Source organism: Cupressus sempervirens, chromosome 8 (genome assembly GCF_028749045.1).
Source record: "Cupressus sempervirens isolate cs-2001-9-10 chromosome 8, ASM2874904v1, whole genome shotgun sequence".
Taxonomy (NCBI): Eukaryota; Viridiplantae; Streptophyta; class Pinopsida; order Cupressales; family Cupressaceae; genus Cupressus; species Cupressus sempervirens.
This window is the reverse complement of record NC_143125.1, coordinates 225,533,979-225,547,979: the sequence shown is the minus strand read 5'-3', so window position 1 is coordinate 225,547,979 and position 14,001 is coordinate 225,533,979. Positions and strand designations below refer to the sequence as shown.

Sequence of the window (14,001 nt, the reverse complement as noted above, 5' to 3'; positions counted from 1 at the left end):
GAAACTACATGATAATCATAGAAACACTAAGTGAATGATAAATAATAGTGAGATATTGTTACTTCATAAGTCCTCACCTCAAATGCAAAAGAAGCACAAGGTTATGTGAAATGGAAAAAAATGGAGGCGGTGGGAGCTCAACAAATGACTTCTAGTACACGAAGAAAATGAACAAGTTTAGGGTAAATTTGCCTTAGTAAATGGGTTAACTATAGGTGGTAACATTGCCTTTCATGAAAGGTAATGTGTGTCACTGTGCATAGTAATAGGGTCGGTCGTCTTTAAGTTAGGGTCATGGTGGGGTGTAATAACATGGGGTTTTGATTTTCACTAGGGACAATGTGTTTTAATTAGAATGACCCCATCACCACCCTTTCCACCTAGTGGATGGGTTCACATTATAAAGTGCATATTTATTGACACGAAATTAATTACTAATTGGATTAAAAAGGTGATTTTTTGGGGGGTTAAAAGGTAACGGTAATTGGGGGGTTTTGGTGGAGGATTTTGGGAGAACTCTTTTTAAGGCCATTTTTAGACCACCTTGCACTCTATGTCTTCTATAGAGACCTCCGTAAATGTGAGATAGTTGAAAGGTTAGCTTTAAGATCTTCACTCACCTATGGAGCTTCACCAGAAAAAATTGGTAAAGTTTGACATACGGATTAAGAATTGTAGATGTATAAAGCTAGCCTAGGTGGCTACCAACTTGTTTCCCCTAATAGTAAAACAAAACAAATTGAAAATTATTCCACAAAATAATTAAGAGATAATAAAATACCCCATTTATGAATTCACCAATTGATCAAAGGCTTTCTACCACACTGCTTCGAGCAAAATGTGATGGCTTGGGGTTTGGCAGGCACATTGAAATGTAGAGCCTCCCTTTAGCAACCATAAAATTCTCCTGGAAAAGAAATGCCATGGAGTAAATATCCTCCATGATTCAAGCCATGTCCTGTACAAAAACATAAGTGCTTTCACCTACATGACGATTCAAAGCCATGATAGCTAATCTATAAATAACTTGCATTCACACATGCACCTTAGGAATATGGACGTGGCTATCCTCCATCCAATCTGTAAAGTTGACCAATTTTCAAAAAATCAAAAACATCATACATTTTTTTTGAAAATTTCAATGTTTAATCTTCATGATCTGCATAGTTTGTAGCTGAAAACGACAATAAATTTGGAAAAAAATCATAATATTTTCATGAATATGAAAAAAAAGTTTGACTTTATTTTGTCTTTAGTGCATTTTGGATGGAGATTAGCCTAAATACCCTTTGGAAACATCAATCATAATTAGATACCACTTTGTACCATAAATATGAGGTGGTAGATTCTTTAGGGCAAGCCTAGAACAATTTGAGAGCTCCTTATCGCCCTACCATGGTGTACATTTGAGGAGATCACAGGCTTCAGTCACCATTGTAGGGTATTGCACATAGTAAGATTCGAACTCAGGGTGAATGCTTCACATTTTGCCAATCAAGGCCTTGTCTTCTTCGAGAAACACCATTTTGCCACCATGATTTAAGGCACTCCACATCAGGTTGTCATAGCCCAAGCCAAAGGCCAAAATGTTGTAGGGGGCTCTCTTTTGCAAGACTTTTGGCATGATTTTTTAAATCTCTACAGGGGTTTGTTGCAGAGTTATGTTTGAGGTGGCGTAATGGACTAGGCATTTTTCTACTGAGAGAGGCAGTTTTGAAGGGTTGATGTAGCACTAGGATTTGATCCTAGGACATATGAGCTTGTATTTGGATTTTGTGTAGGTTGTTATGCTGAGAGAGAGGAGTAAGGAAAAGACTAGAAATAGGGCTACTACGAGGACTTAGTTTTAGCATTTGTTTGGCTATGAAGCCCATTTTTTCAAAATAATGATGTTGTGTTGGAAGAATAGATCAAATAACTTTTAAGCCTAAAAGTAGCAAAATAATCGATCAATTTTGAAACTAAATGTGGAAAAGGAACATAAATCTTTGAAACTTCAATAGTTGTAATTAAATTTCATAACAAATTACATCAATCTTTTAAACTAAAAGTCTCAACAAAATAATTTATCCCAAAACACCAACAAGATAAAGGCAATCCTAGAACACAAACTATTCAACTTTATTGATATAAAATGGTATTTGTGTTTAGAATTTGAAGATTGTGTAAACTAATGAGATGTGTAAAATTGGATGAATTTTATGTGTATAATTTTTTTAAAAAAAATTGAAGTCCTTTTTTTAAGTACAAAAAATGTAGGGTGTAGTGAAAGAATTGATTAATGTCAATTCTACACAACCCAAGAAGAACTTGTTAGCTAATAACCTGCTACAAGAGAAGAAAAATGGAGACAGAAGAAAAGTTGTGTAATGCCCCACCAAGAGATCCAAAAGAATTAACCTAAAGTTTTACTAAGTTTTCTAAACATTTTTTTTTTTTTTAAAGTAAGAATGTATAACATACACATCAAACACATAGTAGCGGAAGCAATAACATGTAATCATCAACAATCATACATAATAGGTTACATTCCTTAAGGATCCCAAGATGTTGAGTTACTTTTAAATTTAATTAATTCTAAGTCTAACAACTACCACATCCACATGAAAGAATAATACTAAAGTCCAATGTCCATAATATGCATTTGCTCCGAATGCCTCTTGGCAAATTAATTCGGAATGCTCAATCATCCACTGTACATGTCACAGGGTATGAAAGGCTTAAAAGAATATACATATGTAAAAATAGAAATGCATCAACCTCCACGAATCCATGATACCAAGTACAGTAAAAATAAATGAAATCATCCACCATACATGAAACATCAATACATCCATAATGATAAAACATCCATGAACAGAATGAAGATAAATGCCAACCAAGAAAACTCCAGCTACGATGACTACGGACGGATCTCAATGGTAAGAGTAAAAATCACTACCACTTGACCACGTGGAACCTAAATGGTCCACTCCCACCGCGCTGAGGAGATAGTCTCAAGTCCCAAACAAGATATCAAAACACAAAACACAAGTACTCTCTAAGTCTGGGAAATCCTAAAAGTATACTAACTCAAAGGTTCCAACATAGATAGACATCTAGACCCAGAGGCACCCCAAAGACACGTAGGAAACCTTCTATGCAAGCGGGAAAGTGTCATCGCAAAAGTCACGTAGAAGTTACCCGAGCAATCCCTTAGGAATCCCAGGTCCCTAGTGATCCCTGTGGCCACTAGTATCCTCTCATATTGACGAGGCATACTATGGAATGCAAGGTCGTAACCAAGCATTCTCTCTACCCCATCCTAGCCTGTACTAGCACTCAAGGTATGGGAGAGAACATACAGTTATCTTATTAGGTTCATTTAAGTTAGTATTCAGGTGAGATTTTTTCACTTGTTAAAACAACTTACAATGGGTTACTCCAGGCAGCCTCTTAGGGCCTCGATCCCCATTGCAAGCCACTTCTCGACACTACACATAGATAACCTACCCTAGGCTCATGAAATCACAAATCAAAGAATCATAATAAAATTGCCTCAGTCCTATACAAGTGACTGAAAACATCATAAATATAATCCACAATCATCACATCAGTTCTCCATGAGCAACTAAATAGCATCAAATAATAATCATAATGATCACAACAAATCTCTATCAGCACATGAAGGCATCAATGATAAATCACAATATCCAATGGTTCTCCAACGAGTAACCAAAAAGAATCCCAATAATAGAACACAAAACTGATCGAAGACTCCAAAATGGTCAAGTCAGGTAACCTCAAATACATACACCATCAACTTCACACGAGGAAACTAGAAAGCAATAACAAACAGTAAAAATATCCATCATAGATCACTCCATCACATTACCATGGTTGGGTTAAGAAAGATCGAGACCAAAACATCATAACATCACATTCACAACCCCGAGCCTCTGGTAACAACCTAAACTGGTCAATACTAGAACAATCCCCAAAAACCCCAAAACATAGATAGTACATAGAAATCATCAAAATCTCACAATTGGTTTTGAAAGATAAAATATTGCTGAATTAAAGTAAGGTTTCTATTTCCAGTTGAACGTATGTTTTCCAAGTTTATAAGGTTCTCAGTTAAATCCACCCAATAACTCATTCATTTATTCGACTCAATTATATAAAGTTCCCCTCTTTATAAAGATCAATTTCTTAAAAGAATAATAAGATAACCATTCATTTATTTAGTTAATAAAAATAATGATTTATTGATTTTAAATAACTATAAGTTTATTAAAATCAAAATTGTTAATTATTAACACTAATAAATAAATTTTAAACTTCGTTAAATTAATCTTCAATTATTAAGTAAACTTAATTAATTTATATTCAACTAATTTAATTAATAATTCATGTAATAGAAAATAATCATATTAAAGTTATTTATTTATTATTAATTAAATAAATAAATGTTAAATAAACTTATATGAAATTCATATATAATAATTTAATATTATAAATTTTTAATATATTAATATTTTTAAATTTATTAATAATTAAACAAACTATTACCAAATCTTACATATAATATAACCTTTATATAAATAATATTAATTTAAATACTAATTAAAATCATATATATATATATATATATATATAAATAAACGTGTGTTTTAATAAGCCCGTCGGCTTAACAAACAGCCTATGGCCTGCCACAGTCCTACGATCGCAGGGCCTACGGCGGCAGGTACCTGGTACCTGACGTCGCAGTACCTGCGACACAGGCACTGTCGCGCAGAGCCGTGACAGGGGGTGGGGCACGGGGTAATTCCCTCCCCCCCCATAAATAAATATAAATATATATTTTTTAATATAATTTAAAAAAAATAAAAAAATTTTAAAACGATATCTATAACAATACAAAGTCCCTCCATAATAATAATAATTTATTATTATTATTATGTTTATTCTATTATATATATATTTTTAAATTTTTAAAAGATTATCATTTAATTTGATAGGAAAATAAATCAAACTAATCGGATTTTCATTTCCAAGATCAAATATTTTTCCAAGTTAAATTTCTCAATTCAATTTTAATTCAACCCAAAACTCGATTTAATCCAATTTCCCTTTTTTACCTACGAATGAGTTTTTTTTAATTAGCTTTCCAATCTAAATTTACAGATGAAATCGAATAGCAACAGATCTAGAACAAATAATTCACACATTTGAGAAGACAAGTTCTTACAATCACGAAGTAGACAGAACATATTAAATTTCTTATATCAATTAGGGATCAAGATACCAGACCCTACCTGAACCTGATGCTAATACGCAAACCCCAAAAACTATAAGAGAACTCGCTTCTCTTCAATAACTTTCTTCTGAAAATCTTTCCTAGAATTCTCCTTCTGAAATTTGCTTCCAAAGTTCTTCCCTAAAATTCCTATCTCTAAAATTCACGGTCCAAAATTTTCTCTTCAAAATTCACCTCCCTTGAAAAATGAACCCCCAAGTTGTGATAAGGAGTTTTCTCCTCAAATCGGGGCACTAATTGTGCGTTCACCCGAGATGACTCTTTGCTCAACTGAGTTAACTCAAAATTAACTTTTATTAATCTTTGCTTTATCTTTTTAATGCATATTAAATGAATCATTAAATAACTTTATTTAATTTTTCCACTTGACTTCTATTTTTAATCTTTATTACTTTTAAACCCATGCGCACTTTATGAAATTAAAACAACATTATAATTTTCTCTTAATTTATCTTTTTAATTAATTTCTTTTATATTTTCAACTCATGCTCGCATCATGCAATCTTACAACTTTTTAATAATTAATATATTTTCACTTTTTAATTTATTTTAAAAACTTAATTGATAAAATATTTAATTAACTTAAATAACAATAATATTTAGCATTTATTAAAAAATGAACTCTAAATATATTATTATTAAATTAAATAAATATTATCACATTCTAAATTTATCTTTAAACTTTTATCTCCAAATTTAATTCTTTTATTTAATTAATTTCTCAATTAATTAAATATAATTAAATATGAAAATGTCATAATAATTTTCCATTAAATTAAATCATTAATTAATCTTTTTAATTAAACTTAATTAATAGAAAAATACACCAAAGACTCATAAAGACAACATATGAAAACCCATCATAGAAGAACACATACTAAAACAAACAAAAGGGTTATAATCACGAAATAACATCATTTGATGCATTCGGAGGGTACTTAACTCAGATACTTGTCCCAATTATCAATTAGGACAATTGGCTAAAGGGTTTAGGAATTGGACTTAAGAGTTTATCTCCCCTCTCTTACCATTGAGATAATGCGATAGGGTACGCTCATCCTGGCAATTCAGGGAAGTCGATACCTGGTACCTACAACCTGCATAAAATCCATGCATGTACAGACACAATATTCTAAGCTAAACAGACAATGGCAGGAAGTGGTGCATCGTGTAGATCCTGACTAGCAGGTGACTACAACTCCCTTCCTTAACCACATCAGAAACACCATACATAAAGAAAACAAACACGCACACCATGCACATACAGTATGGGGTAAGTATCCATAAGAAAGCACATGTGATAATAAACCATCTAACTAATCATCATCGATAATTGAAAACATTGAATAATCATCATACATGCATGAAATATAGAGTACCAAGTAATCTCATCATATAATAAATTGAGTGTAAAACAACATCTGATAATCTGAAAGTAATGCTACTAAACATCAAGTATAAAACTGGCCTAAAAGAGTTTGGCAATTAAAACAAAAAAAGTGAACTAGGGGCAGGCACTACAAGTTGCTCTCAAATGGGAAAGATGCATAAGAGATAATGAAAAAAGTACAATGCTCAACCTTATAAAGGTGAGATAGAAACCCTAAACTAAAAAGCTAGGTTGCACATTATTAATTAATAATTCACCTAAATGAAGCTTAAGTAACTAGAGTAATAGAAACTTATATAATTAAATCAATATGATTTAATTAATAAGTATAAATGAAAAAATACTCTAATACCCCCCCTTAAACTAAAAGCAAGGAGTAAGCTTACCTAGCAAAGAAAAGCTATGAAAGAAAAAAATAAGTGGGTCCCGGAAACAAGGCCTGATCAGTTACCCAGTACAAGGAAACCTCTATAAACTAGAGTAAATGAGAAAACCCAATGGGAAAAACCCCTCTCCAAAAGAGATATAGTGACTTCAAGAGACTCTCTCAAAGCCATAAGTACAATGCATGACTTCAACCCCCCCCCCCCCCCCCCCCCCCCCCCCCCCATGAGAGAGGGTCAAGACTCCAAAGCCCCCCCAAAATGAAAGAACCCTTGGATCAATGAACAAACCAATGTGACTCCAATGTAGAGGAGTGAAAGGTAGTGGACATTGTAGAGGGAACCTCAAAAGCTGAGGTGTCACTGGAAGGCTGAGTTGATGCTCAAAGGAGTAGACACAAGAATCTTGAAAGGGAATCCCCAATGTAAGTGGTATGACAGGTGTGCAAACACTGTCATCAAAGAGGAGATGAATGTCCTCTGTAGAATCCTCAACAATTGCACCTAGTGGCTCGATGAATGGAGCTAGAGGATCAAGCAGTGTTGAAGAAGAACCCTGTTGAACAGAAAAGAGCTCAAGAGGAGGTGGCAAGGCAGTCACAACAGTAATCTCAGGAACCACACAAAGGTTCAAGAAACCTGATTGTACCACATGATGCTCTCTCTCGAAGGAGGAGAGTCGTGTTCTAGAAAAGGTGGGCCAAAGTGTACCATGAAAGAATTGATTAATGTCAATTCTGCACAACCCAAGAAGAACCTGTTAGCTAATAACCTGCTACAAGAGAAGAAAAATGGAGACAGAAGAAAAGTTGCTCTCAAATGTGAAAGATGCATAAGAGATAATGAAAAAAGTACAATGCTCAACCTTATAAAGGTGAGATAGAAACCCTAAACTAAAAAGCTAGGTTTCACATTATTAATTAATAATTAATTAATAATGCACCTAAATGAAGCTTAAGTAACTAGAGTAATATAAACTTATATAATTAAATCAATATGATTTAATTAATAAGTATAAATGAAAAAATACTCTAATATGTAGTTTCCATCAAACAAGTATATGCAAATCATCTTTTTTTGCTCTGTTTTGAAAATATGTTATAGATGACATCTATAGATAGGGAAGAGAAAAATAAATATTGATTTTTGATGTACATTTTCTTTGTTATAAGTACTTGAGGTTGACCTTATCAAAAATAAATATTTTTTCCCTCCTATTAAAACTTCCCTATCAAATCTACACCTCTTTCAATTTTTGTTTACATATTCTTCAAGATGACTCTCCTCTAGGGCTATATATAAATTTTATTTTATTTTATATATGATTTACTATTTTTTTCATTTTTTGAGGTAGCATCTTCTCAAATGTTAAAATACTTACCTATAATATTTTGAAGTTATAACATAGTATAACTAGTCAAAACACTATGAAATATATTGATGACATTGGCTCCAACATCTTAAAAAGGTATTTTTAGTGTTTGAAAAAAGTTGAGTTTTGATATATAAATGAAATTTGACCAAAAAAGGTTTAGAGGTCCTAAAAGGTAACACATAAATGTGCTTTTATCCAATACAATTTTATTTGGTCATAGAAAGAAAAATATGCTTTATGCATGATAAAATATCAAATCAAATTTTAAAAAATCTCAAGAACTCTTACCGTATTTCATGTGGTCATATCCAATGAAGTGGCTTTTAAAATTCAATTTCACATTATTCGACGAAGACTTGATATCAGGAATGGAAATGGGGCTTGTAACAAAGATTTGAAAAATAGAGACAAAAAAATAGAGTTTTCAATTGTTTTCTCCAATGTCAATAAATGAAAAATGAAGGCCACAACATCATGCTTGGAAATTTTTTTTCCAAAAAAAAAGAATCTAAATACAAATAATTTTCACATGGTTTTGTTTGTTGAAGAAAACCCTAAGGTAGACTTTGTATTGTTCAATTTTTATAAACAAAAGGCTAAAAATAATTAAAAGCTATCTCCCAAACATACAATCGTGAAATCATAAAATAAAAATATATATGAAAGTTTCATTATTATTATTAAAAAAGAAGAAAATTATTGATTTTTTTAAAAAAATATACTTAATGTGCATTGTTAGAAAATTAAAAATAGAGAAGGGTTGACAACTTTTCTATCAAAAAATGCAATTTCTGAGAGCAAAGCTCCCACATAAAGTCTATTGGCTTAAATATTTATTCTAATTTTATATTTTTCAACTACTAATAATATAAAAATATCTTTTTAGTTATTTAATACATAAGGTCTTCTGTTAAATCTTAGCTTTTTCATCTTGTTCACATTGATCTTAATCTAAAGTTGCCATTGGCAAGTATCCCACTTTCCCCCCTTTATATTCATTGAACTTAAATGCCTATGAAAAAGTAAACTCATTGCTTAATATTTCTCATATATTAGTTTCACCTCATAATCATATTTCACTCTCACATGTTAATCATGACCATTCATCTTAACCTCTTAATGAAGCCCTTGTTTCTCTAAGAGATTTTTATAAAACATGTCTCTTCCTTATTTTTGCCCGTCTAAGATAATCTAGTTTTCATATAGAGTACATGCTTAGAGTTTCATAGGGCCCACTTAGCTTCATTGCTATAATACTTCCATTAAGCTTGCATCATCAATTAATCACACTTCATTCTTTTATGATATCTTGTGTTAGTTCTTAATATTGGAAGAAAATATATTACCCACAAGGTTTTAAAGGATTGGAGAAGTCAATCTTATTATTTTTGTGAAGGTATACTTTGTTTGCTTCATATACTTGATGTAGAGCTTTATTGGTGTTATTGGTGTTATTGATTTCAATTTACACATTTCTCAATATCATTTAAGCTAGATTTTTCTTGGCCTTCAAAGTAATGGCAACATCAAAATATAGTTGAGATCATGTAGCAAGTCATTTCTTGACAAGAAAATATCATGACTACATGTCAATTTTTTAATTTTTGTAGATTGGAAAATGGTGCAATTGAGTACCTCCACTTTATTTGAGGGTAAGGCCATGGTAATGGTTCCCACTTTTTGGCCAAGTTTGACACTAAACTAGATATTTTAACAAAAATTTCATTTTTCAAATGCATATTGCTACAAAACTGTAAAGAATTTGATGATGATGTAAACTAGTGATTTTTAGAATTTTAAATCTAATTTCTAAAAGTAATTTTAAAAAATCAATTGAAGTTTATTTTTCCATCTCCTTTGAGAAGTAGTTTATATAAAAATCAACATTTTCAAAGAGTGACGAGTCGTTTGATCAAGATAACTTTAAAAAAAAAAAATGATAATGACAAAATTCTTTCAAGGATAGAATAGAAATATCAATATCTAGCAAGTTTAGTTGGTTTCATTCAATTGCATTAAAAAATATAGATTTTATTTAGTGGCAAATGGACGCTAATGATAACTTAGACATAGCTTGTTTTTTATCAATATAATTTGAGTTGTATTTATCAAAATGATTTTTTCCTTGATTTTCTAGAAAGCTAACACACATACCTTTGATGGAAATATTTTTTTATTTTTTTATTTTCTCATAATATATTTTTCCCGAGCTTCAAATCCAAATTTGTGAAATGGCCAGACAACCTATATTTAATAAAACTAAAAATTAAACATCATGATAAACACAATATATACTAAAAACATAGTCATTGGAAAGCTTATTCGGAGTACAAAAATTTTCTATATTTAGTTTTATTATATGGACCTATTTACCCCTTATTTAAGCCCTCAAAAGGGAAAAAAAGATATAAATTTGAGTAAGTTTGTAAATTTTCCAATTTTGGGACCTTTGAATTAAGCCCTTAGAGGGGCTTCATTTGAAGCCCCCTAAGGGGTTATTTGGGCGGGGGGGTGGGGCTAGGGGGGTTCGTACGAAGCCCCTTGGCCCACTTTTTAGTCACCTAGTGGCCCTATGGGAGTTCGAATGAAGCCCCCTGGCCCACTTTTTAGCCACCAATTGGCCCCAAGGGGGTTCAAACAAAGCGTCTTGACCCACTTTTCTGCCACCTATTGGCCCTAGGGGCTTCGCTCAAAGCCCTAAGGCTTCGTTTGAAGCCCTTGTGGCAGTTGGCACTAGGGTCGTGACTTCGAATGAAGCCTTAGGGGAGCTTAATTCAAAGCGTACACTTCATTCAAAGTCCCTAGAAGACGATTTTCCCACTTTTCATTTTATTTCTTCGTGATGAAAAGTGGGAACCATTATTGTGGCCTTACCCTTGAATCACATGCAAGTGTTCCTGGGAGCATGTTGGATGACCTTCTTTTAAATTCTAATAGATGGTAAATCAAAGTACCTTTTTCCTTGGCAATCTATTACAACCATTGATGTTGAAGGAAGTAAATTTGGGTCACATTAAAAGAATGTTGCAATTGATCTTGAATTTTTATGTCCTCATCATTATGCCCTTACAAAATCCTTATCTCTTTTCAATATACATGTATGATAATATAAACCCTTAAATTCAAAGCCCTATAATTTTGTGTTGCCTTTTAAAAGAAGACATCTAAGAAAAATACGTCTATTGAATAGAATTCAATAATTTAAATGAGCAAATTTGTTCTTTTGAAGTTTATAATTTATAAATGACTTAGAATGTTTTCTATTTGTGAATTAATTCTTGGTACAAACTATTGTAATATTTTTTTTAATTTAAAAACCTATACACCTAAGATGTTATGCAAGAAGGTCAAGTGAAAAACCATTTGAGGGGGGACTGTTTGCATTCTTGTTGTAAAGAAGGGGCTATATTCTTTGTTTGTTTCATCTTTTCTGTCTTCCATTTCTTAGTGTAGTTATGCTCAAAACATATTCCAAAGTGTCATTTGTAGTAAAATTCTTATTTTATAGTTCTATTGTTCCTTGTAGTTAATCTATAATAGATTTTTCTACATATTGTTGTCCTAATTTATGTGTTACATGTACTATTTTATTGTTGTGATTAGTTAGTCATCAATTGGAACATGTGTATTTTCTTTAAAATCATGCATGAAATAGTGTGGATCAATAATGAATTATTAAACAATTTATGTGGAAAGCATTGTACCATTTAGAGGTCATTAGCTCTTTCATCAAATAATGATTCACATTGAACCATTCAAGCTACAAGGATTTACTATTTCATTTTGCTACTTCTAGGTTATTATATTGTCCACAGATGAGCACAAGGTCTTAATAGGTAATTATTTCAATGGATTTCTTCTTCATTGCAATTTATAGTTGCTTAGCTAGAGTGTAGCCGCTAAAATTCAACAAGAGTCAATATCCAAGTGGCATTATGAAATTCTTGATTGAATACAAATGTAGGTTGTAAGTTATATTTTTGCTTAATAGATTTAAAGTTGTGATATCATAAAATTTAACATAAAGCTATTAGTGGCACCTTTGTTATAACATATTTGTGTCATTTGTGTTTGATTTCCTCTGGAATCAAAAGGGAATGCCTTCATAAGCCTTGGACAACTTAAAATGTAGAAAAGTTGAACTTTGTTTTGTTAGCTCAAATTCCTTGTGATTTGATTATATGGTATACATGGTCATTTAACTTGACATATTACAATGTGCATGTTTTTGAATCATAAGGAACAATTTGGAGCACCAAAAATCAATTCAAATAACACATTATATGAGTTTAGTTCAAAATTAATTGTAAGGATTGCAAATTTCAAATAATTGACAAATTGAGACCAATGAATTAAACTTAGATTATTTAACAAAAAGAAATATTGGTATTACATGTGATACTTTCAACTTGTAATTCTATGTGTTGGTCCATACTTGATTTAACTTTCAATAGTTGTCTTGGTCAATACTTGATTCAACTTTCAAAAGTTATCATTTCGTAACATGTAACAAACCACCAAGCATTTTGAATAGAAATTTGCATTATGGTTATTGAATTTGTTGATTGACACAAAACAATAAACATATATAAGTTCAAATTAGGTGACCTTCATTGCATAAAATGAAAGCTCAATTTCTTATAAAGCTCAAAAAAAAAACTTCCTTGTAAACCTTTAAAGTGACATACATACACAACCTCGAGGGAAACAAAAGGGCAACATGGAAAGGCTTAGAGCTCCTCCATTACATAGCTTATAAGCTTGACCCCTCTTAAATCAACTAAAATAATCTAAGACATGTAGCCTCCAACCCTTATAGGGAAAGTCTCTATGGAAAGGGCTAGTATTTTAGGGACACAACTATCCTTCCTACAAATTGCACCATTGACTAAATTTCAAAAAAATGAAATCACAATGATTTTTCTTGAGATATTCAACATTTGAGCTTCATGATCTGTATATTTTGTGATCGAAAACAACAATTTTTTTTGAGAAAATTTCGCTATGTTTTTGCGAATCTGAAAAAGAAACATGTTTGACTTAAAAAAAAAAAATCTTTGGTGCATTTTGTCTGGAGATTAGCTAGCATTGTACTTTAAGACCCTTCACTAGATACCATATTAATCCATTTTGTAGTAAAATAAACAAGAAAGAAAGAAAATCTTAATAATTATTGGTCTATTATTATATAAGCTATATTAAATATCACACATAGTTAAATTGATAGATGACAAAATCTCCTATTTGTAATCTCGTTAATTGATACAATAAAAGTGACATTAGCTTCCTACCAAAAAATAGGTAACCTTCATTGAGTGAATGGAAGTTGAAATTTTCATTAAGTTCGAAAAACAACTTCCTTTTAAAACTCTTCATAATAAAATACATACACAACCTCAAGTGAGACAAAAGATCAACATAGAAGACTCGAAGCTTCTTCACTACATAGTGGAGAAACCTAATCCCTCCCTAAATCAAATTAAAATATTACGAGAAAGACACATAATGTCCAACCAGAAAGAGAATGCCTCTACAAAGAAGGCTATACGAACAC

At 31.6% G+C, this 14,001-nt stretch overlaps 1 pseudogene; it reads right to left on the bottom strand.

The window, feature by feature from the left end:
* LOC149542313 (glucuronoxylan 4-O-methyltransferase 1 pseudogene) overlaps nucleotides 1–1,874 on the bottom strand; it is a 37,310-nt pseudogene extending 35,436 nt beyond the window's left edge.
* Between the last annotated feature and the right edge of the window lie 12,127 nt (nucleotides 1,875–14,001).